The sequence below is a fragment of the Pyrgilauda ruficollis genome, unplaced genomic scaffold (assembly GCF_017590135.1).
Source record: "Pyrgilauda ruficollis isolate IOZ18807 unplaced genomic scaffold, ASM1759013v1 scaffold43, whole genome shotgun sequence".
NCBI lineage: Eukaryota > Metazoa > Chordata > Aves > Passeriformes > Passeridae > Pyrgilauda > Pyrgilauda ruficollis.
Window position 1 is genome coordinate 4,221,375 of NW_024525823.1, and position 24,957 is coordinate 4,246,331.

Consider the following 24,957-nt stretch of genomic DNA (forward strand, 5'->3'; position numbering starts at 1 on the left):
ACTGGAAATATAAATGGCAGAGATTCACTATATTTAAAACCCCTCGTTGTTCCTCATGCCTCATCTTCATCGTATTTTGTTAATTAAAACAGAAAAAAACCCAACTGTTTTCTGTTTAGATGTGGCATTTTTGAATAGGTGTAGATCATCAGTGCTTGATAGGTTCCATTGAACTCTTTTGGAGGGACAAAGGTGAATATCTATGAATTATTGTTTCACTTTGTTGAACCCAAGATAAAGGAGTTTAATTTTTTTCTGATGTTTTTCTCATTGAGAAGGTATTTTTATTTGGAGATTTTAATACCATTGAGGATTTATCCTCACAAAAATGTCTTTTCCTTGTGTCATATGCAGAAAGAGATGATGGCTTAAAAAGAGATACAGGATGTTTGTTCTATTATTTTTCAAAACCTCCAAAGGTCTATGTTTACACTTAAATATTCATTACTTGACACTATCAGGGAATTTTAGTTTTCCTAAACTGAGCATATACACTAAAAAGAATTCAAGGGTCCTTTGTAAAGAAAACCAGGTAAGGCTATTCACCTGCAAACAACAGGTATTTCTATAAGAACATATATTCTATATCTTTCTACTTGGCTTTATATAACTCAGGTCTTCTGCATTTAAGATGCAAACAGTACATCAGTTCAAAATTCATGAAGTTACAGAGTTTTAAAAATGGCATACTTTAGTATATGAATGAGGACAGATTTCTATTTTGAGTTTCTTTTTAAAAAGCACAATATATAATTATATTTGGTTGATTGGCAGTCCTTCAGATGGTGATTTTAAAATGTTATACATTTTGTTCTACAATCCCTTTTCCAGAGTTACGTGACTGCTAATTTTAAAGAAAGATAAACTTTGTGATATGTTATACTTTAGGGACTTGAATAGTTAAAAATCATACTCATATGCATTTCCATTAAAACTTGAATGTTAACCCTTTAAGTATGATGAATAATGCCAAAAAGTTGATACATAATGTTAACCACTACAAGTGATCTGGCTGGGACATATTTATGCAGACTGTTCCTAGGAAATTTTTATTTATTTCAACTGAGACATAGATTTTCATCCTGTGGTCTGTTGCATGTTTCTGTCTGTGTACAGAACATATAGACTTCTACCCCTTATATGGGATGGAATAATTAAGAACTGGTGTGTGAAAATTAAAGTACATTTTACTCCATTAAAACAAATTTTGGAAATACTGGTTTAGAGAGGATGTCTATATAATTTATGGCATTATTCACACTGTAATTTCTGCACACTTCATGTTTCACTGAACTACTTACCTGCTTAATTTTTACACTATGTTAGAGATTATAATTCAGTGATTAATAAAGACTTCTATTTATTTCATGTTGCTGAGAATCTGTCTCCTGATATTGATCTTGAGGAATTAAATTTTATATTAACATGGTTTCTTTCTTTGTATTTCAGTAGTTCTCAGTTATTTTGTTATTGGTTTGAGTTTTTTTTTAGTTCCATACAAAGAAGAAAACTAAAAAAACATGCAAAATTTTGTAATATTTCAAAACCTATTTTGCTATCTACAGATGAAGTAACATAGACTGTTTCTGCAGATTGTTTTTACTGCCCTTGCAGCACTTCTGAAGCAGCTCAGCCTCTCTTTGCTATTATTAGTTCCCAGTGTACACTTTGTTCTAGTGACATTTTTAAAGGACCTTTTGTGCCCTTAGGTATGTTAGACATAATATTTATCAGCTTAGTTCTAAGGAAAAGCACTTAGGTCTTTTAGCTTCAGGAAAGCAAGTTTGGTGATCAATCACTGAAGTGCAAAACAGTACCACTCTAACATATTCAACTATTCTGCTTTGCCTTACAAAGTCTAAATTAAAACTGTAGCTGCAACTGTCAGTATTTGAACTAGGAAATTATTCTACTGCTCCACCTTTAGCTCCCCTCCTTAACCTGTCAATTTAGATTTGCTTACTGTAATCTGAAGATCTGTCTCTGGAATATTTACATGGTACTGTTTGCTTACAGAAGTCTTCAGGTCTCTGACCTCTGTAAGGGTTACTGTAAGAAAATATATTGGAAGGACTTCCTAAGATGATATTTCTTCTGTTAAAAAACCCCCTGGTTTAAGCAAACCAGGATTTGCCAGGCTGAATTTCAGAGAAATCAAAGCCTTTCCTCGTTCTGTCTTATTGACCTGTGCTCCTTTCATTCTAGAATTTCTTCATTCAAGCCACCCCCATTGTGGCATCTCACAAACTGCTGAACAGGAGTGAGTGGCAATGTGCATAAAGAAGATACTAGGAATGCAGAGGTTATGGAATGCAGAGGTTATCGCTGTCTTTTACATGTATGCAGATCATGTGCTTAGTGAGAAAATGATATTTTCATATCCAGGGTCTAGAAAAATCCCATCTGAATGAACAGATTCCTTGAATCCTTGACTGAATCACTGGCAAATATATCTTTTAAAAAAAAGTTCTCAAGCTACCAAATTCCAACCAACAACTTTTCTGCGATGGGAGTAAGGCTTTTGAAATTTCAAATATAGAGGAATGTTATGATCATTGACAAGAATGTAAATAAAAAATATTCCTGTGAAAATAAATGGAATATTGCTGGTATAAAAAAAATTAAGGGAAGGAAGACTAGGTTAAGACATCTGCGACTGTGCAGGCAGCTGTAGCACAATTCCTTTCAGTTTATGCCTTGTTTTCCTTTCTCATTCATATTGAGAATTGAGTGCATGATCTTTTGAAAGGAACAGGGTTACATCTGTTCTCCCTCATTGCTTTCTCATCTAATTTTGACACTGAAGGACAGTCATAGATGACCTTCTGGTTGCAGGGAATGTTACAACTTATTCCTATTTTCTCATGCAGAATAGATGCTTGTCAGAATATGTTATTTGTATATTAGGAATTTAGAAGAGAAGAAACCTGTAGTGTGGCAAGGAACATATTTGTATGTAACTTCTCGCAAGATTTTTATGTAACCTCTCCATAGGACAGTACACAGGAAAGTTACACAGTTGGGAAATGCAATACAAATATCTCAATATAAGCTACAGCAAAGTAATTTCTCCCCCAAACTAGTCTTGACTTCCTTTCAGTGCAATTCCTTTCTTTCCTTGTAGTCTTACATTAAAGCCTACCTATTTTTGCTTGATTATCTGCAGCTAACTCAGCTTTGTTCTGTAAATAAACAAAACAAGACCAATGTTTTGAAACTTCTTCATACTTGTGACAAGGTGTTGGTGAGCAGGGGGTGGTCTCTGGGACAGGGTTTTGCCATATACTGAGCACAGCTGGTTTCAGGCGGTTCCTCAACAGACCCACCATGGGACACAGCTGAGTCCATTTGCAAAGTCAGGCATGTCCACTTAATCCTGACACATCAGAGAAGGAGGAAGGGAGGAGGCGCTCCAGGTGTCATAGATATTACCCTGCCACCCATGGAAAGGATGTTTGTGGAGTACGTATTCTCTGCAGCCTGTGGAGAGCACCATGACAAAATAGGTGACATTCCCTGAAGGAGCTGTGGCTTGTGGAGGGCCCACACTGGAGCAGGTTGATCTTCTCTGCAGCCTGCTGAGAAGACCAATGCTGGAGCAGGGCAAAAGTGTGAGGTGGAAGGAGTGGCATAGAGGAGCTGTTGAGCACTGTCCATAACCCCTCACTGCCCACCCCCTGTGCTGCTGTGGGTATTGACTGGAGCAAGAACAGTTGGGAAAGGAGTAAAGCTGAACTTGGGGAAACAAGGATGAGAGAATTGGAAAAAATGCCAATTTAATTTGTGGGTTTTTTTTCTTACCATTCAGCCTGTTTAGTTAGCTATAAATTAATTTTCCCCAAGATGAGTTTGTTTTGTCCATGACATTAATTGGTAAATTAACATCTCTCTGTCCTTATCTGAACTCATGAAATTTTGCATGTTGTCTTTTCCTTCTGCCCTGCTGAGGAAGGGGAGAGAAGAGTGGCTGGGTGAGCACTTGACAGCTGGCTAGGGTCAGCCTAACACAAAACTATAATGTAACTTCTCCTTAACTCCTGTGTCCTTAAAAAAAGTTTGATAGCACCATGGTATTTCTTGGAATATTACATGCATAAACGTCGAATGGAAGATTTAAATTTTTAGTATGTGTTTAATAGTTAAAACTGTACATAGAGATTAAATGGTGAAAACATCACGGACAAAATTTCTTTGTATGGTGAGGTCCATTTTTGAGGACTTTATACCATAATGGGATAGCAGAAAAATGGTGTTATAAATAAGATCTAAGAAAGGGTATTATGTTTTCTTAAAGAAACACTGAAACTGTAAACATATGCACACTTATTACAAAGTTCCTGTCTTTCATTTTTTTCCTAGAAAAACCAAACCATTGTCAGGTTGTATAAAATTTAGCAGTTACAGTATCTGAGTTGAAGAGGACCCATCAGGATCACTGAATCCAGCTCCTGGCCCTGCACAGAGCCACCCCAAGAGTCACATCACATGCGTGAGAACATTGTCCAAATGCTTCTTGAACTCTGTCAGGGTGGTGGTGTGACCACTTCCCTGGGGATCCTGTTCTAGTGCTCAACCACACTCTGGGTGAAAATTTTTTACTAATATCCAACTTAAATTTCCCCTGATTCAGCTTCATGCTGTTTCCTTCAGTCCTGTCGCTGATTAGTCCTGCTAATCGAAAATGCAGCCTTCCCTGTTTCAACATGCACAAAAAGCTAACCAATTTAGTATGTGGCTTGTAGGTTCTTTTCAAATGTCTAAAAAGACTGACCCTTACATTGCTCTGTAATGTAAGGCTTTCTCTGAGGCATTGAGAAGTAGAAAAGACTTATGGAAATAAAGCTTCATCTGCCTTCATTATTTCTAATGACTGGTAGCAAGGCATGGTAAAGGTGACACATGTTTAAGCTGGGAGTACTGTAACCAAGAGATCCAATATTATCTTTGGAAGGCAGTGTCACTGCATTCCCCATAGTTAAACTTGGAAGACTCCTAATGATGTGCAATTTCCTTTAAAAACAGAGGAATTTTAGGGAAAAAGTACTTAAGCCTCTCATTTGGACTATAGTGCATTCCAATAGTTAATATATAAAATATTAATGTTTTGGATGAAGAGTTAGTTAAGTGAATATTTTATTATTCAAGCCTGTTTTCTTTTTTGTCTCAGTTTTTTCTTAGCTACATGTAGTATTTTAAAACTGGCTTTTAGGGGTAAAAGTTTTAATTTTTCTTCTTTATTTATTTATATATTTTCTTACTGCTAAAAAAGCCCTAGAAGTATGTCTTTCAGTGTTTTGGTTTTCTTTTTTTCCTGTGTACTCCTGACCTTGCCTTGTCATGCCAACGTGATGCCTGACCAACACTAGTCTGAGGCTAGGTGGTGCACTCGGCAGCAAACCCAAAATATCAAAACACATACTAAAGTTCAATTTTTATTTATTTTTAAGGTTGTCTGCCGTTTCATACTAGGGAAAAATTCCTTTTGGGCATCATTAGGTCTCTCTGAGATTGCTGGTGACAAATGAGTGCAGTTCTTTCAGAGAGCGAACATGTTCCATCCTGGTGTAAAGGTGCCAAAGGTGCAAACTCATTGAGCAACACTGAGTAAACTGCAAACAGTTGACTTTGTAGTCCCTGATTTCTCTAAGTAACCACAACTTGTTTCTTGTGCTCTCAGTGAGGTTGTTTCCCATTGTTTTTGTATAAACCTACAGCTATTTCAAGCAAGGCGGGGAAGAAGGATGTGCATTTTTATAAAAGGAAGAGAAGAATTGCACAACAGATATGACTAGTAAAAGAAGGAAGAAAAGGTTTGAGATAAACTGGAGACTGACATTTAAACAAGTGAGGGGAGGATAGAACTGGCTTCAGTTCAAACTAGGGAATGACAAGTGAGGGGAAGTGTCTGACTGCAACAAGAAGTTGTATCCTCTGTAGTGTGGCAAGGTGATAGAATGACCATTTCTAATTCTCCCACTAATCACATATATCAGATGTGTCTCTTTTTAAAGCAGAATGTGGATTTTATATTTCCCTCTGTCCAGGAATATTCATATAACATCTGTACTTCTGAATGAAGTGTAAATATTAATCAAATTATTATACAAATTTCTCTAAAAGAACTAAGAGATGAATGGCATGTGAGAGAAATTGCAGTATAATGTGTCACTAAATAATAATTTAATAGTTCAGGCACTTGTAATCAGGTATTTAGGTACTGCCGCAGATATATATTTCTTATATAATGAAACAGATACAAGATTGAAGTAGATTTTTCACTCTTGCAAGTGAAACCTTTCCTAAATAATGTGTCTGTGTATAAAAATAATAATAAAACTATCATCTAGGAGGAAAATCCCTTGGGTGAGTTTGTTCAGCTTTGCTCTCTACCTTCCTTTTCTGCTGCTTTATTTGTTTTCCCTGAAGGAATGTTCATCTCATCTCCACTGACATTTTAAAGTCAGGTGGTGACTTTTAGTTTTCTGTCAAGGCTGAGTTCCTTCAATGCCCTCAAGAGTGCTCCTGACTTCCTCATCAAACAGTGGATGCCTCAGTCCCACCTAGAGGTCTCAGCCATGACAGAGTTACTGCAAAAATAAACATTAGTATGTTTGTAATATTTTTTCTCTCACAAAGTACTAAGCAGCTGAAATCAACACTGGCAATCTATTTGATTTTAAAGGGAATGGGCAAAAGGATTCCAGTTTCTAGTGTGACTTTATTCCTTCTGTTCTTCCTAGCGTGTTAGGAGAGAGAAATATGTTATCTTTCCTCTTTGAGAAGGTCATGTACTCACAGTCAATGGATGGAAAATACTGTTATAATTTGCTTGCAAAATTAGATTCACGATATCAGTTTCAAGTTTTGGAAATTTAAATCTGTAACAAAATAACTATTTTTAAAAATAGTTAAAATCAATTTCTGTTCATATTTCTTATTTTAAGAAGTCTTATTTACATTTCCATGATATATTTAAAGATATTAAACAAGTCTATATAGTATTATTAAGAAAAATTTTCAGAACTAAGACACATTATTAATTATTGCCTTTCTTCCTTGGGATCAGCTAATTGGTTTTCCAATTCAGTCAGAATTCCTAAAGTCATTCAGTTCAGATTCAGTCAGAAACCCTAAAGTGAAATCTGATATTTCATGGAAAGTCATGCTGCTTCTAGTCTTGCTTCTTGATTAGTGCCTGCCCTTAGAGATACACAAAATAATTTAGATTGGAAGGGATCTCTGCAGGTCGTTTCAAAGCCATCTCCATCTCAAAGCAGGGCAAACTTTAGGCCTGTGGATTGGTACCTGTCCATTTGACAGATTTTTTTTTTAACTGTAATCTACTCAGGATTTCAATGCTTGTCCTGTCTCTGTGTACCTCCAAGAAGATCCTTTATTTTATATATTTTTTCTCTTTCCTTTATACTTTCTTACTGGTTAGAGACAGTGGTAAGATCATTGTCCACTATATCAAATTTACTAATAACTCTACAATGCAGATATCAAACATACACTTTCAAAAGCATCTGTACTTTTACACAGTCTTTATTCAGATACTAAGTCTGTCTTGACAGGTACCAACATTGTTCTCTTAATCTGATAGTTTTTAACCACAATTTATGTTCCATGTAGTCATTTCAATGTCACTGTTACTAAGTGTTTAGCTTGTAGGACATGAACTAGCTGCAAACAACCCTCAGCAGCGCCTAGAAATCTTAAAATAAATATGCTTTCCATGACTACTGATAAAATGGAAAGTTGGATCTATTTCTAAGGCACTGTCTTGTTAGTAATCTACTGTGTTGGCATAATGTGCATTTTTCCATATGGTGAGGCAGGACTCTTCCAATCATTATATGCTCTCATTCAAATTCTGCCTGCTGCAGGAAATTAGCACTGTTCACACTTGTTTAGGCTTAATAAAAATCATTTTTCCTAAAGCACAAGGATAAGGTCACCATCTGCCACATGAAAATGCCAATTTCAAATGAGCAGCAGTCAAAAGAGAGTGTCTTTCATTTTTAGACACTCTCAGAAGGAACTTAATAGGAAAAATTGTAATTGATTCTGACATCTATCAGATTACAGGATAATGTTAAGGTAAGATTTTCAGTTTTGCAGATGTGTATTTTTTTTTTTAATATAGTGTTATGCATGTTTCATAGACCACTTTCCTATTTTCAGCCCTGTTCACATTTGGGATTATCTGACCATACATAATAGGCATTTGGAAACCCTTCCCCAAGCATGAAGGCAATATAGCATTTTCATGCCTAAGTTCAGTGATTCAGCACTCATAGCTGCTTTGATTTTTCTCAGTTATTTTAGACTATCTAATCCATATGAGTATACACTGAAATATTTTGATAAAAAAGTCTGTTACAAATTTGTACTCTCTATAAAAACCTTTTAATTATAGAATATTGAAAAATATCTATATATATCATAACACTTTTTCTACCAAAATATGTTACAAAACCCTACAGTTTCTATGAGTTATAAAGAACTTATTTACACTTATTTATTCAGAGTGCATGTGCTAAATAAACACATAATTAATGACTATAGAATGAATGATTGAATATGGCCTTTTCATGACCAGAGTGTTCATACTCTAATAAAGGAGATTAAAAAATGCAACTCTATCTGAGGAGTTGAAGAGCTCTCTTACTTAAATTTGGAAACATCCGCTTTCCAAAATTATACTCGGAGTTTTGTAGCCTTTCCAAACAGGAAAACAAAATTTACATTTGGCTATTTTTTAAAATCTTCTTATTTTACAAACTGTCTGGTTGTGATAAAGTTGTTTGAATTGAATATACCACGTAAATATATTCAATCACTAGTTCTAGTAATCATTTGTTGTATATTGATTTTTTTTTTTTTTTTAAATCATACAGTTATCTTCTCATTTTGGGAAAATCAAGGAATCCAGGAATTCAAAATAACAAATTTCCTAATCATTGACTAGTTCACACAATTCACAAAGGTACAAGCTGAGGACAGAGTCAGGCAAGTGATTGGCAACCTGGGCACAGCAGAAGGGATGAAAGTCACATTTAATAGTGACAAAAACACATTGTGGACAGAAGAAAATTGTGACAGATTGTTTCCACCTCACTTGTTACAGAATTCTAGACTTGTGTTGAGTCATATTATGTATCCTAACATCAGCTTGACAATAAAGGATGATTTACTATTTGGTCAATGAGAACTGACACCACTTCTTAAATTGCTTCCCTCAGCCACTGATGTTTTTGGCTGTAATCAGAATTTCAATGCTGACCTCTAACTATTTCCAAAAAATTATACTGATATGTTTATGAGCTGGATGTTTGCTTTGCTCTCGCAGCAGTTTTTGGATCAAGCGACTGTAAGCATAAGTTGCCCTTTATCTCAAATGTGAGTAGTTAATTTCTTTATTGATGGCTCTGATGTTACAGCTGCTGTAAAACCAACTTCGTTTGTTTCAGCTCCATGTTCAGCAAAATATCCCAGATGACCTCATGGTTTAATTCTAGGTGCCACATTTTTCTAATTCTTATTATACTTATTATTTAAAATACTTTACAGCTGTAAAATAAATTCTGGCAAGTGAAAACAAATTAATAAATATATAACTGTGATCAGTTTCCAAGCAAGTATGCTTCCATCACCCTTTGTGGTCAATTACTAACTAAACAGAATCTTTTGTCAGCTCTGGTCTTGATTCGTACTGATTCTCAATACTGTAACAGTTTTTCTTTTTTTTTTTTTTTTTTTTTTTTTTTTTTTTTTTACCTTTTTTTTCCCCTGAAATGCTTTTAGAGGTGTTAAGGCTCTATTTTCATACTGGTCACTTCCTCCTTTAATTTTATGGTGAATAAAAACCCCATCAGAGATGATAAAGGGAAAAAAGTGTTCATTTTTTTAAAGCTTTCTTCATTTTTAGGAGAATACTTTTAACTTTGTGGCAAGATTTAATTCATAAAGCAGAGCATGGATGAATGCTGTTCTCCCCTTACCTCTGACCCTGCAAGCACTACCTGGTATGTATCTGGGCTGGGTCTGAAATTAGTCATGCACATGCAATCTGTTCTGGTGGCGACGCTGTGTACCTGGTGACAGGTTGTGTGCAAAAAAAGACAGATGGGCTTTTTAGCTATCTCATACTTTGTACATACCAGTATGGGTGGACTGAAGCACCGTAAGATGTAGATAAACTGTGCTGTCAAAAGAAACCCCAGGTATAGGGGTACTCCTGGCTCTTGCTCTTGAGACAGGTAAAAAAAAAGGTATAAAACTGCCATAGAAAATTACTTTTTAATGAGCAACACCTAAATAAAAACAAATATATTATGGCATGTTAATATAGAAAATAGTGAAAAAACAAGACTAGAGAACTTGCCAATTAAATATCAAGGACACTAATATACCTGTTTATATTGCTAACATTTCTTTCTCTTTCCCCTTAACATAATTTTGTGACACTTTAGAAGCTATTAGAATCACACTTCAGTCACCCATGGAAGAAAAAGCGAGTCTCCTGCAGCAGCAGCAGCAGCAGTTAATGGGGGTTACAGTTTTACAAGTGTCCAGACATCAGTCCAGCATAATTTATCAGCAGAGCAGACTAATAGTGAAGTCCAGCATTGCTCTAAGAAAGCATGGTAAATCAAACTTTCTACCTGGCTTGTGTGTATGCTGCAGTCAGCAGCAGCCACTGGCTGGGGGCACACAGTCCTGCTGCTCGCAGGAACAGCAAAAGCAACCTCCTACGATGTGGTGAATTCCTTCCCCAGTTCAGCATGATTCCAGTAGCAGGCTGCAGATGCAATTTAGTCTCTGCTTTTATTCACATTTCTTCCAACTGTGCCAAGGGTGGCCATAGCCATATCTGAATGACAGTGTTATGTGCTAGGAGATGAAGTAGTATATTGTTTCATTTTGTTCAGCTGTGGCTGAAGTCATTCCAATTTAGTTCTAGTTCAAGTTCAACAACATTTCAAAATAGCAACTTCTTCTTTCATTAATAAATAATTAAAATTATGGCTTGAACCAACTTCTGTTTAGGAAAATAATGGATTTGCTTCAGCTGCCTGGTTGTGCATTTAAGTAGGAGCTACAATGTATTTTTCAACAAGTAGTATGGGTAAACCTATTAAGGGTAAGCCCTTTTCAGCCCATCTTTCCTGACCCTATATGCATATGAACTGAAATAAACTAGAGCAAAGTTTCACCCTATAAAAAGATATATTAACATTTGTACAGCACTGCTTGTGCTTCTGCTATAAAAAAGGCTCTAAAAATGATGTAGTTCTATATTTAGACCCTTTCACTTTTATAACAAATATATTCATTTTATAAATAAATTTTTCAACTGCTAATCCTACCCATCCAATTTAAGGTCTGAGAAGCTGTGTTTTTCCCTTGTGCTGTCATAAGTGAAAAAAAGTTTTGAATGTCAAATTCAGATTTCCATTGTGTCCTTCCCATTTGCAGTTTTACTGTCTGGAATATGTTTATGTGAGTATAGCTGCTAAGTCTACTCTCAGATCTTATCCTTTTTAGGGCTGTGTGGGGCTAGCAGAAGTTTGTTTGTTTGATACAGTTAAAAAAGCAGAGATATCTAAAACCATGAAAGGGACCGATTTAGAAAATAAGAAAGAGTCAATGTATGCAATTAATTTTTAAAAAGTGTAATTGTGCTCTAATCAGCATAATGAATTAATATTATTGTAACTTTTCCAATAACCCTTTCCCCTCCTCCCTCCCAAAAAAGAAAAGTCTATTTCTCAGTTTCTTAAAAGGAATACAATAAAGAACAAGAGACAAAGAGGGGACAGTGATCTAATACAGAGACAATGTATCCCTGTGACTGAATATGCATCTGGTTACAGCTCCACTTTGGCCTGCAATTTGCTGGTCATACCGTCCATGAAAATTACGTTAAGAGTGTTCTTTCTTTGCAGTGCTTTTCCTTCCAAAGTCTACTTAAAACATGATTTCTTTTCATGGCAAAAGCCCTTCTGTCTATATTTCACGACCATTAAAAGTGTGAAGAGACAGACTTTCCTGAAGCAAACGTCTGTCCTTTGAGTTCTTTGTCCTGCTACTTTCTTTCTTCTCAGCTCTTGGAATGAGCTGAGAAACCTGCATCCTTCAGGCAAACACCAAAGGAATATATTTTGCCTCTTTTAATGGGAGTATGTCTTCCTTGACATACACTGTAAATGGCGATAGGGTTTTATTTGTTGGGAAAACATTCAATGATCTATTACTTTCATGGTATTACACTGATTAATGCACCTGGCATTTAGGCATGTCTATATGACCCATGTTTATGAATTTCTGACAGAAAGCAGTAATAGTTTAAAGGGATCAACGCTGAGCCACTTCTGAACAACATTTTTGCTATCAGAGGTCTGCTTTCATAGCCACTAGACTTAAATGGAAATTATCTCTATTTTTTCCTTTCTTATAACTTTGGAGTTCTTAAAATTCCCACTTGACAGGAAGGCATACTACTTTCTGTTTGCCTTTAAAATCCACATATTTACCTCTTCCTGTCGGAATCATGTGATATTCAAATGTGAACATATGCGGTTACAGTATTTTTATCTCTGCAGCTTTGTGTGAAGTAATGTAGTAGAAAATGCTAGTACGAATTCAATACTATAGTCTAAGGAAATTTTATGAATTCTTGGAGGGAGTTTTTAAGCTGCATAATTATTCTAAAACAGCTCTTCAACACCACTGCTCCAGGATGCAACACACAGTTCAGACTTGCAGGATACAAGTCAAAAATCAAGTGTGGGTTACATACTTGGTGCTTAAGAGATATGTTAAATAAAATTCTCATAAATATAAATATGTTACAATGAAAAAAATTCTGTATTTTTTACTAAGTGATCTATGATTTAGAAAGGGATAGAGTTCTTCTGAAGCTAATTAAAATGGAAAATTAAGAATGCATTTTCTTCAAGTATAGCCTTCCTCTCCCTGACCTCAATTTCTGACCTTGATATAAAGTAGTTAAAAGAAAAAGATATATAAATATTAATAAATATTTCACTGTTAAGAAAAATTATTTTCTGAAATTTACAAGATGTATATTTACAAGGAATTGAACTCAACACAGGCCTAGAACATAGCATATAATCAGACATTGAAGAAGTTTGTTCATTGAAAGGGAATGTAATTTCAGATAGGTCAAGGCATTCCCCTTTAGAAATGGAATATGACTATACTTAATAACCCCTTTTTTTTTTTTCCTGCAGAAGATTTTTACAAGAAATTCTCCTTGTGTTGTTGCTATGAAAAGGAACCTTAAAACATAAAACCACACTTTTCTCCACTTTAATATTTCCTCTGTATTTCCTGAGTAGTTGAACAAAGGCTTTCATTTAAGTGAAAAAAATTGACTTAAAAGTATAAGTATATGACAGTGTCCAATGAAGCTGAACCACAATTCTGTTTCACAAAATATCAAAGTCTCCCACTAAAAAATTACAGCTTTGATCTAAAAATTAATAGCTTTCAATTTTTTGTGCTATATAGTAGAGGTGCATCACTGTTGTCTTGTTAGTTTCACACCAAAGATATCACCAGTGTTGGCTTTTAGACTCTGTTTTAGTAGGATAATTTTTTGTCTTTTCTTGCTGCTATCTTTCCTTCATTTCTTTCAGATTTACTGCAGCAATTGATATGAGGAACACCCACAATCTCCATTTTAGCAGTATACATTTAGTTCCAAAATATCACACTGTTCATGAAAGATGAATTATTCAGTGCACCATTTAATAGTGAGAGATCTGTAGATTGTTTGTATTTTAATCAAGCATAACCTAAATTCAGAATCAGTCCCTAAAAATTGAGGATGGTATTCTGGGTTTCCATTACTTTAGTATGTGATCGTCAATTAATTTCAGAATAGATGTCTTCAGGGGTAGTTTAAAGGAGGATTTTTTAAGAATTTGTTTCAAAGTACTGGTCTATGCCTTCCTATTGATCTTTGCATTGCACAGAGGAGTTACTATACCGAAATTTATTAATTTGCTTTTATATTCATTACAGTCTGTAAAATGTTAAATAACCTTTTGGATTTTTGAAGTTTTTTTAGCTCATACAGAAAGAAAAAACCTGATTTGGCAATGTTAAGATAAAAGTCTGACAGATGAAACAGAGCAAGAGCAAAAGCACTGAGTGTTTCGTTATTCTGGGGAATTGTGATGTTAATTGTAGGTGCCAAAACAGTTTTTCCTGGGCCTTGACTAGAGCAGAAGGATGAGGATTCTGGTGGGAACAGGATGAGGATTGTTCTGAATTTTAAAACAATTTTTAACCTTGGAGGGAAAATAGTAATGAAAAAAACTCTTTTAATTCTCAAGGGATAAAAGATGGATTCAGGTTATTCCCTTTTAGGATAAATCTAGAAACTGATGTCAGAATTCAAGTAATTCTTTAATTAATGTTTGATGGCGGAAGGTTTTTTTTTTTTGGTTTTTTTTTTTTTTTTTTTTTGTTTTTTTTTTTTTTTGTGGAATGTAAAAAAGGTTTTCCATATATCTAAAGAATGAACAACATAATTTCACTATTTCACTTCCTTTCAGGACACAGTTCATATCTAAAAAAGTCTGTAAATGTAACAGCTTTTTCTTAATTAGGAAAGGTATACCTCACTGTAGTTTTTCAAAAGCTGTAAACCAACTCAAATTTAAATTCCAAAGTGGCTTCACCTTTCTCATATTATTCTTGCTGATAACCCTAATGACCTTCACATGATGCCAACTGGCAGGTAATTAGCTACTCAAAGGAACACTAAGTAAGTTTGCTGATGACAAAATTGGGAGGAGCTGTTGACTCCCTTGAGAGTAGAGATCTCAATAAACTAAAGAGATGGACAGTCACCAACAATACAGAGTTTTACAAGGCTGAGAGCAGGATTCTGCACCTGGGATGGGGCAACCCTGGTTGTGTGTACAGACAGGGAATGAGAGGCTGGAGAGCTGTGCTGTGGAAAGGGCCTTGAGAGTCCTGGTCAGCGGCAAGCTGAACATGAGCCAGCAGTGCCCTGGCAGCCAGGAGGGCCAGTGGTGTCCTGGGAACATCAGGCACAGCATCACAGCTGGGCAAGGGAGGGGATTGTCCTGCTCTGATCTGCACTGGGGCGGCCTCACCTCGAGTGCTGGGGCAGTTTTGGTCACTGCAACATAAAAGAGTCATTAAACCATTAGGGAGCATCCAAATGAGGGTCATGAGGATGGTTAAAGGTCTGGAGAAGAAGCTCTTTGAGGAGTGACTCAGTCACTTGGTGTGTTCAGCCTGGGGAAAAGGAGAGGGAGGGCAGACCTCAATGTGGTCTTCAACACAGGGGGAAGTGTATGAGGAGGTACTGATCTCTTCATTCTCATGACCAGTGACAGGACTCAAAAAAATGGTATAAAACTGAGTCAGGGGAGGTATAGGTTGGATATCAAGAAAAGAGTTTTCACCTAGAGGGTGGTTGAGAGCTGGTACAGACTTCCCCAGGGAAGTGATCTCAGCATCAAGCCTGACAGAGTTCAAGATGCATTTGGACAATTCTATCAGGCACATGGTAGAATTCTTGAGGTGGCCTGCATAGGGCCAGGAGTTGATCCTGATGGTCCCTGATGATCCTGATGGTCCCTTCCAACTCAGACTGGATTTCACTGGATTTCCAGAATTGCAGACAATATGCTATCTGCTAACACTTAAATCATGCACGCTTGTATAACCTAGCCTGTAAACCTCTTTCTTATCTTGTCCAAGGCAAAGGGATGTTCCTTTTCTGTTCCTTTGTCAATTTCTTATTTTTGTAGGTTTTTTAACAGCACAGCTCCATCTCTCATTGGAATTCAACAAAGGTTTTTCAAGAATAAAAGGTGAGCAGCTTTTTCTGGAAATCAGGTAGGTTTTGCTAAAGTATAAAATTGGAACCTTTGGATGAAAACATGAGTCTGTGATAATTGGTATAAAGCAATTTGATGAGTGGGAAACAGAATGGTTGGTTAAATAAGAAACAGAAAATGTTATAAATCTAGTTGTCTCTCAATTTAGAAAAAATGAAATGGACTGTTTTGAGTGGTAAATAAATCAGTAGACTAAGTTTTCTGATTTTGAAAATTATCTTTAAAACATTAGTGTTGTTTTAAAGGTCAGGCATATAAAACAGAATATATGCCTTCAGTCTAGTTAAGAAAAGGAGCTCATAATAGGTACTCTCCAGGTACTAGAACTTAAGCCGAAGGTTGGGTCAGTAGATTGGGACATGGTGCAAGTAATGTCCTAATTACTTTGACCCCTGTGTGGGCCAGATGATCCTTGTGGGTCCTTTCTAACTCAGAATATTCTGTGAGCGTAATATACAGTACTGAGATAGACTTCAGCAAGACTATTGTGAGAGACTCTGTTAAAGACCTTACAGAAGTCTAACTAGATGACATGTGTAGTTCTTCTTGTGTCCACTCCTGTGGTTATTCCATCGTAACATGCCACTAAATTAGTCAGACAGTGCTCATTTTCCATAGCCACACGGTTACCTGCAATATAGGACTTCATTTCATAGCTAGCAATGAAGAAATATTTTTCCACTATGACAGACAACTATATAAACACAAGGAAATTGCTCAGTGCTGTTGCTGCTTTGTAGCATGCATTCCTACTTTGAAGTAGGAAGAGTTTGGCACGATTGGCAGCTGGTGCTCCGTATTTTAAGGGAAGGCAATCACTTAGTATGTACTTGCTACTTCTAGGCCATGTGGCATTATCCTTTTTGGTGGCTTAGTAGCCTGATGCTGATGGCCGAATTCTGCCTCCTGTTTCCAAGGTTTCTTATGAACCTATCCCTTCCCCTTTTGTCTCTCCTGGCCCTTGTCTGTCCCTGCTTCCAGTGAGTCAATGCAGCTTGCCAAACCAGCAGTTTTAGTGTTTTTTTCTGTGCTTGGCTTTCTGCTAATCAATGAATCAAATGAGCTCACTGAAGAATCAAACAAGTGCCAGAAACAAGACTTTGGAAGTCTGGATAAAAAGGCTGGGTAAGACACATAGGGAGGAGGAGGACTCCAGCTGCCTTTGGCAGCAGACAATTATTAACTCCTAGCTCACTTTATGAACTTGTGCCCTCCATCTCCCAAAAGATCTAGTGCATACTCTGGTGTTCAGATTTCAGTCCAGTGGATAAGTAACTACATTACCTAAATAAGATCCACCCATGAGAGGTTATGACTTCATAAGAGAAAAAATTATGTATTTCTTCTGGTTTTTTTTCTTGACATATTTTTTTTGTGTGCTTCTGTCACTAAGAGATGCAGTTTAATGTATTATTCTCTCACCGTACATAATATTTGGCACTCTGATATAATTTAGATTATAGCTGGATTATTTTACCAGTGTTCCTAGGGGACTAGTTTAGATGCAGTCATGTAAGTAAAGGACTGTACAATGTATGTGAACTTTTTCATGGGATCATGTTGACTAATTTAGGTGAGAAATATATTTCTTACTCTTGTTTCTTTTGTAGACTGATCTCAGTGAATTCAGTGTCCTTGATTCTTCACTGTTATATACTTTTTAATTGTTTCACTCTTCTTACCTTATACCTCATCTTCAAATATTGTAATTGTTTCTGTGCTAAATTTTAGAAACACATGAGTGTTTCTAAAAGCTTTGCGGAGTTGCCTAATAAAACCCAAATGAAGTGATACTTGGAGAAATAGCTTCTAATTTATTCTGTTGAACACAGTAAAATCTTTTGCAAAGAAAAAGTTTCAGAAAATGTAGTTCTATAATTAGTATATGATTGCCAACTGACTACTAAACTTATTTGTAGGGTTTATAATGAGGAGACACCCCAATATTTTGCCTATACAAAGAAGGAGAAGCATTTTTCTGTACATATCTGAGATCTAATAATTCAGGAGAATGTGGTAGCCTAAAAATCATAGCATAAATAATGAAATAAATATATAAATTACATCAGTCCTCTGATATTAAGATTTGGTGCATCAGACAAGACAGTACCTTTTAAAATTTTTTATTTAATGCAATTAGATCTACAAATCAAACAAAGACCTTTGCAGAATTGGTCTAGACAGTCGTGAAATTAGAAATTATGTCTGTCTATAACATACTAAAAAAGGAAGCTTAGCCTAGGCATCCCTAAGGGCTAGGTGAGACCCACTACTGTGAATCTGTGAAATCATACAGTGTGGGCTCTACAGACTTTGCTTGCCCTTGCCTGTCTTCCTCCAGGCACTGCTGATCTCATTTCTGTTTGTAACCTTTGAGTTACAACTCAGCTTATTACAAACAACTAACATGAATGAAGAACAAGATGCACAGAGAGTTCAGAGCTGAAGTAAATCTTATATCTCTGGTCAGGCAGATGGTTTCAACAGCTCCAAAAAGGGAGAAATAGGTCTGAGTGTACGTTACTGCCTGCTGGTATTAGGAGAGTGCACTATAGACACATCTGCGAGCTTTTCTTTACCATCAAGAGAATTGGGAGCTTGCAATTTTTAATGATAAACCCACATTTTTCTTAAATGTCATGTGGAGTCACGTGACTCCAGGATCTCATTTGGAAAAAAAATTCAGATATTAAAATAATCAGAAAAGCAGTTAGTTGGACCTGGGTATTATTTCAGATGTAACATTTAGAACCAGTATTCAATCCTTTTGATCTACTGTCATTTTGCTCCAGGTTCCTAGGAAGATCCTATAGGGATCTTGGCCAGATCTGGGGAAAATTTTTTTTGCAGGCAGCAGAACCACATGGGTCACTGGGGACTTTTCAACCCTACCAGTTCAGCCATGTTAAGAGGAGAAATTAAATGTCTCTGTCCACATTAGTTCAAAATACTAACAGACAAGAAAAACATGTCTATCTTACTTATGCCTGCCTGTGTGCAGAGATTTGAGGTAACTGCATCTCCCAAAGCCATTCAAACTGCTGAAGTGTTTGGGTATGTCTTGGCCTGACACACTTTGTGACCAGAAGCAGTTTTGTCATTTGCATAAACCTTCTACTCCTATAGCATTACTTCATTGCTTCTTGCCTTATGCTAGCCTTTTGTTTGTAAAAATATGCTAGCTTCCTTCATGCTAAAAATGTTTACTAAACCAAGGATGATAATGCTAATCACTTTAAGCAAAATGTGTTGCTTTCATTCTCTGTCATAAAATCTGATGTGTTCCACCCCATGCAACAACTATTATTCCAAGTAGCTTTCTGGAACTGCCACCGACAGTTGCTCTGATGCACCATATGCTCTGGATGTAAATTTTTTTTTTTTTTTAGAATTGCATTAGTGAGTGACGTGGTCAAAGCACAGGACAGAAGCCAGCTGATTTTTTGTGTTTCCAATGACCTTGGCCATGTCTGTCACCTGCCCTGTTAAGTTCCTCCCTTCTGTAAGGTTGGGATAGTAACACTGTCCTAGGATTATGTGTAGGAGAGCTAATTAACCAATTATTATGTCAATAATTCAGCAGATAAACTTGTCTACATAGTGTATTTAAGGTTAAGTGGCATTTTATTAATAAAAAACAATCATTGAGTAAGACATATATTAGAGAAGCTAGATGGAATAAATATATATATATATAAATGTTTATACCCACTGTGCAGAACTGAAATATTGAGATTGTGGTAAAAGAAAAAGTAATGGGAGGCTTTTTATACATAGGAGAGTCTTATCTTCACAGGGTAGAAACAGGGGGGTGAGGTGTTGCGAGTCCTATTTTGAAACAACCACCATATTATCAGCATGTTACTGCTTAAATTCAAAGTATGCAAATACCATGAGAAAAGTGATACTAAGGATGACTTCTGTGACTAAAACTGACAAGGCTATTTTGAAGAACCTTTAAAGTTTTTAGTACAACCTTCATTTGACTTGCACTTAAAGATCATCTCTGTTAGTCTAGTGACATTTGCTAGTCCCCTAGGTTATGATTTAAGATGGGCTTCATTTAGCTCACAAAATGTACACAACTGCATAACCTATTTATTTACAGGAAGCAAGTAAAACTTGCTCTGTTTTATTAATTTTTAAGCACAGTACATAATTCAGCAATGCAATACATTATTGAATTGGTAGCATCATGTTTCCTTTCAAATTGCCTTCTTTGTTCTTTTGTCAAAATATTTTTCCTTTTCAGAGAAGGCTTCCCTGTTGACTTCCTATTCCTTCTTGCTGAAGGAAGTGTATTAAATGTTCTTTTGAATGCATCAAAACCATTCAGTGTGTCAGCAGCATGGAACCACAGCACAGAAATGTGGACGACCTTACTTTAGGGATAAGGCAAACTTCTCTGCACCCTTTTTTCTACCTGCTAGATGAAAATAATTTCAAATTTATGTGTTAAATAGGAAGCAAGCACTGATTGGGCTTTTTTTGTATAAATTGCTTTTGTAGATGAAAGTGTTCCAGTCTTACTTTAGATCTTTAATTCTTGATAGAAAATGGCCATTAATTTCAGTACAATTTCCACAATGAGACAGCGATCTTGCCTTTTTTATATTCTGCCTTCTAATCTTGTCCATATTGGTTATACAGGAGGATGACAAAAATGACCATTGTAGAACACACCTTGACTTTTGTTGGTTATGACATGCCTGAATGAAGCTTATTGAAACTGTGGGTGTTAAAAGGAATACAAGGAATGGATAGGTACAATAGGTGTGTTCCTGAGACCAATTTCTACTTATCAGAGATTCAGAAACACAGGATGAGCTTTACTTTGTTTAGCTCTCACCATCATAAAACTTGCCATTAATTGCAAGCAAACTTCTAGGCTTCCTCAGAAGACATTGAAAGATGATTATTTTGAGACTCATCTCTCAAACAGGAGGTGAAATAAGTAGTTTTCTGGCATTTAGAAATAAAGTAAATGTCTAGGTGAGATTTGATATCAAACTTCTGGTGGCTAACATTGGATGAGATGCATCTTGTTCTTGAAAATCTTAGATCAGCTTTCAAAATACTCTGCATTTTGTTCAAGTGTTGATTTTGCAGGCACACCAAGAGGAAGAAGTCCTAGTATTGACAAACTATATTAGGTTCAATTTAATTTAAATTGAAATAATTAAAAGAGATATTGAATATGTAAAATATCCTAGAAATATATGAATTGGAATATTGAATTATGATTTTTTTTCTTCAGGAGGATAAAATTAATTATTATTGGTTTTGGAGGTTTTTTCAGTAGAACAATTTATAATATAATGTCAGAAAAATGCAAGCATTGAAGGGAACAATTGTTTGTATTTTCTGAGCTATGACTACATAAAAATTGCAAGTTTGCCTGACTAATATAACATATGTGTGTGTGCTCTGTCTTTTTTTAAAGGGTAAAGCAGTAAAACGTGGACTTGAACATGATTTGATTTTTTCCACAAAAGAGTTTCTTTCATCTGAAAAGTTATTATCACATTGCTAAGAATTTTCTGAAGGGTAAAAATGTCCAAATCCTTAAAATTTTTATTTTGTGTGTACTCATATTATAACTGCATGATATTACCACTGGAAAGCAAGTTTGTACGTTAAAACAATAGCAAAAATTCATTATTTCTTGTAACTCAGGATGATGTAATTAGATTATGGAATCTCAGTTAATATTAGTATTTTGTTATAGTAGATTATGCCTTACAGGTACATTGAAGATTGTAGCTGAATTCTTTATTGTAGAATTCTGAATTTTGGTTTTGAATAAGTTGGTTTTTTGTTAGAGTGTAGTAGCAGAAGTTGCTAAAATAAGTTGAAGCAAGAAACTGCTATAGCAAACTAGGGAAAAAGCTGGGCCTATGATAATTAGCTATTTTAACATAACCTTGTTACCAGATTTTTTTTCTGTGATACTGACAGTAGGTTTGAACTAGGAAATTCTAGCAATCCTCACTTAGTGAATGTGCTCTTATACACCTGAGCCAGCTTTGAATCAAAGACTCCCCATTCAGGGAAAATTTCAATTAATGGGCATGAATAGACCTGGATAATATGAGAGAAGGGCAATCATCCAGTCTGGCTTCCTGCAAGGTTAAAATTATTCTATCTGCACACATCATAAAATGTGTGAAGTCTGGTTTTGTGTATTCCATCTGTCCTAAACTCTATCCTTTTTCATATGAAGTTGTGCAGGAAATTTTCAATTACTACTGGTAATGTCTAAATTAGCCATTCTTTTTACAAATGTGATTCTGCAGTATCATTACTACTCTTTCTTCATGCTTTTTCTGCTATCTTAACATATTTTTTTTGTATCTTTTCACATTTCTCTTAAAACCTGTAGGTTTATTTGATACCGTAATATGGGATCTGCTTTTGGCACCATTACTGAGTCTGCTTTATCATATTGTGAAGAGAGTGGAATCTACCATTGGGCTTCATCAATTTTTGCTAATGTACTTTCTCTCTCATGATGTGAGATAGTGATCCATAATACAAATCACACTGACATTTTAGAAACTTCTGGTCAATACAATGGCAACTAACTTTCTTTACAGTCATTAACTTTGCATGGCACATCACTTCAAGAATAATTTTCAAGAAAGATTTTGTGTGACTATGAGGTAGAAGCAAAACTGTAAATGACATTCAGAGTATTCCTTTTGCCCCTTCATTCTAAAAGCTGAGCAGCAATAAGTCAGGAGTGAAGGACTGACTTCTTACAGAATCATTGTGGTAATAGGCTAATCACCAAATTTCATATAGGTAACACAAAGACACATAAAATTTTGATATGATACAGATATGCACTTTTTGAGTATCTTTACAAATATTGATCGCACTTTTTTCTATGATATGAAGCTCATTTTACTTAATAGAGTCTTATCCATCTGAATGCTATGATACAGTGACAACAATCAAAGATATGGTTAATTATATATTTTTGAACTATTTGTTGGAGAATGGCTTAAATTGAAAATGAGAATGTCCAGAATACCATTCAACATTTCATTGTCTTCTGCTTAGACTACAAATTAAACATTATTGCTTATGAAAAAAACCCCAAAGAACAGTACATCACCTAGAGACCAAAACACATTCTATAGCTAGGGAAGAAAAAAAAGGCAACAAGTTAAGAAAGCTGAGATGGGGAGTAAGAAAAGATAGTCATATGAGTCTTTGGCAAGAAATTTTTTTGCTTTAGCGTTTGAGATTCTATCTGTGCTGGATGTAAGTGATGAGTTCCAATAGCCTAGAAAGAAATACATTTCAGTTGGCTAGATTGTGATTTTTTATTTTACCTTCCTGCTTTTAATATTACCACCTTTTGTGAATGGTAACCTGAACCCACTGAAAAGATGCATGTTAAAATGTAGAGGATAAAGGAGAAAAAGACTTTTTTTTCTTAATATTTCAGAGTGGTATGGCCCTTGTTATATGGTTTAACTTAAATGAAACAGAAAGCTGGTTTCCATTCTGCTGGCAAGAATTTGAAACATTACAGTATTTCATATAAATTCTTTTCGTTGCTGTAGAAGGTTTTCTATATATAAAGTAACTTTTTACTTATAGGGATCTATCTATTAGTATTTATTAAACAGGAATTAGATAAGAGTACATAAGATTAAGGAAATTAACACCGTAGTTATGTAAATTTCAAGCTTTTGTTAACACTGATACATGTGTGCTGTCTGTTAGTGCTGGTTATGGCGCTTGGGTCTCAGCTAAAAATATGTAAAGCTATATGAAAATAGACAGCTCTTTATAAATACTCACCTGACTTTGTTTTTTGGTTTTTTTTTTTTTTTTAATTTATTCTGGGAGCTACAGGAAGTAAATTGCAGTCAACATGTGTCTCCTAATGTGTTGCAGTTTCAGGCAGAAGAATGAAAAATAATTGGTGAATGGGTTAAATCATCCACTTTTAATTAAATTTTCTTATAAAGTTTTAGGACAGACACATTAGACGTTCATCTCTAACACTTTTCTGGAGAAAATGCAACAGTTTTCAGTAGTTTACAGTGGAGAATGTGTCAGCTGCTATTTTTTATATTTAAGGGTCAAAAAAAATCCTGTTTCTGGGCTAAATGCATATCTATGTAAAATGCTGTGAGGTTTTCATATTTTCTTTCTATATCAGAATTTTTTTCTTTTGTTCTTTAAAGTTTGCATTAGCTGGAGTCTTCCTTGACTTCAGTCTAGGTGCCCTCAAATATGAAAACTGTTTTGTAAATAGTGGCTTGTAAAACCAAGCTTTAGGTCTCCTCAAATTAGCAGTAGTGTAGCTGGAGAACAAGTGTGTATTTACTTCATTAAATAACCTAATTTAGTTGCTCCAAAGTTCCTCACTTCCCAAATGGAGCACTGAATAGTCCTCTCTTGTGAGTTCCAAATATCAATCAGATCTTTTGGCAGATGGGGCAATATGCAATCTTGCTGGTCCTGTCCCATTCAGCCAGCCAGAAAATGCTGGTTGGGAGACTCGACAATGACAGATTTCTTTCCTTGACTGATGAGTGCAGGGAATTCTGAATGTCTCATGGCCTAGTGGACTCAAGATGTCTACTTGTTAGTTCTTACAACTTGCCAGTAGGCTAGGATAAGCTCTGTGACTATTTAGAAACATAACACAAAATAAAAAATGTTAAATATTATGAAATCTTTATTAAATAAGCTAATGGTTGCCTTTCACAAGGTTAGCCAGAAGCCAAATACTTAGCATATTAACTAAATATGAAATCTAAGTAGTGCATTAGTGAGATGCTCTTCTGAGACGATTCCATATTTACTTCATTGCAAAATCTGCAAGTTGACAAAATGTGGTTGGGTTCTTTGTTTGGGTTCTTTTTTGCTTTGTTTTTTGTGTAGTTTTTTTCCTTTTTTTTTTTTTTAATGGAAAACCATCAGTAGAAAACTGCCTTGTTGGAATTGCCTGTTCACTGTATGTCGCCGCTGTACATAAGTATGTAAGAAAAGTTATCTGATACCATTCAGTGTTCGTTCAAGC

The 24,957-nt window shown here is 35.5% G+C and overlaps 1 protein-coding gene across 1 annotated transcript in view; it reads left to right on the forward strand.

Moving 5' to 3' along the window:
• GRIK2 (glutamate ionotropic receptor kainate type subunit 2) overlaps positions 1-24,957 on the forward strand; it is a 345,339-nt gene that overhangs the window by 40,415 nt on the left and 279,967 nt on the right. The window lies entirely within an intron of this gene.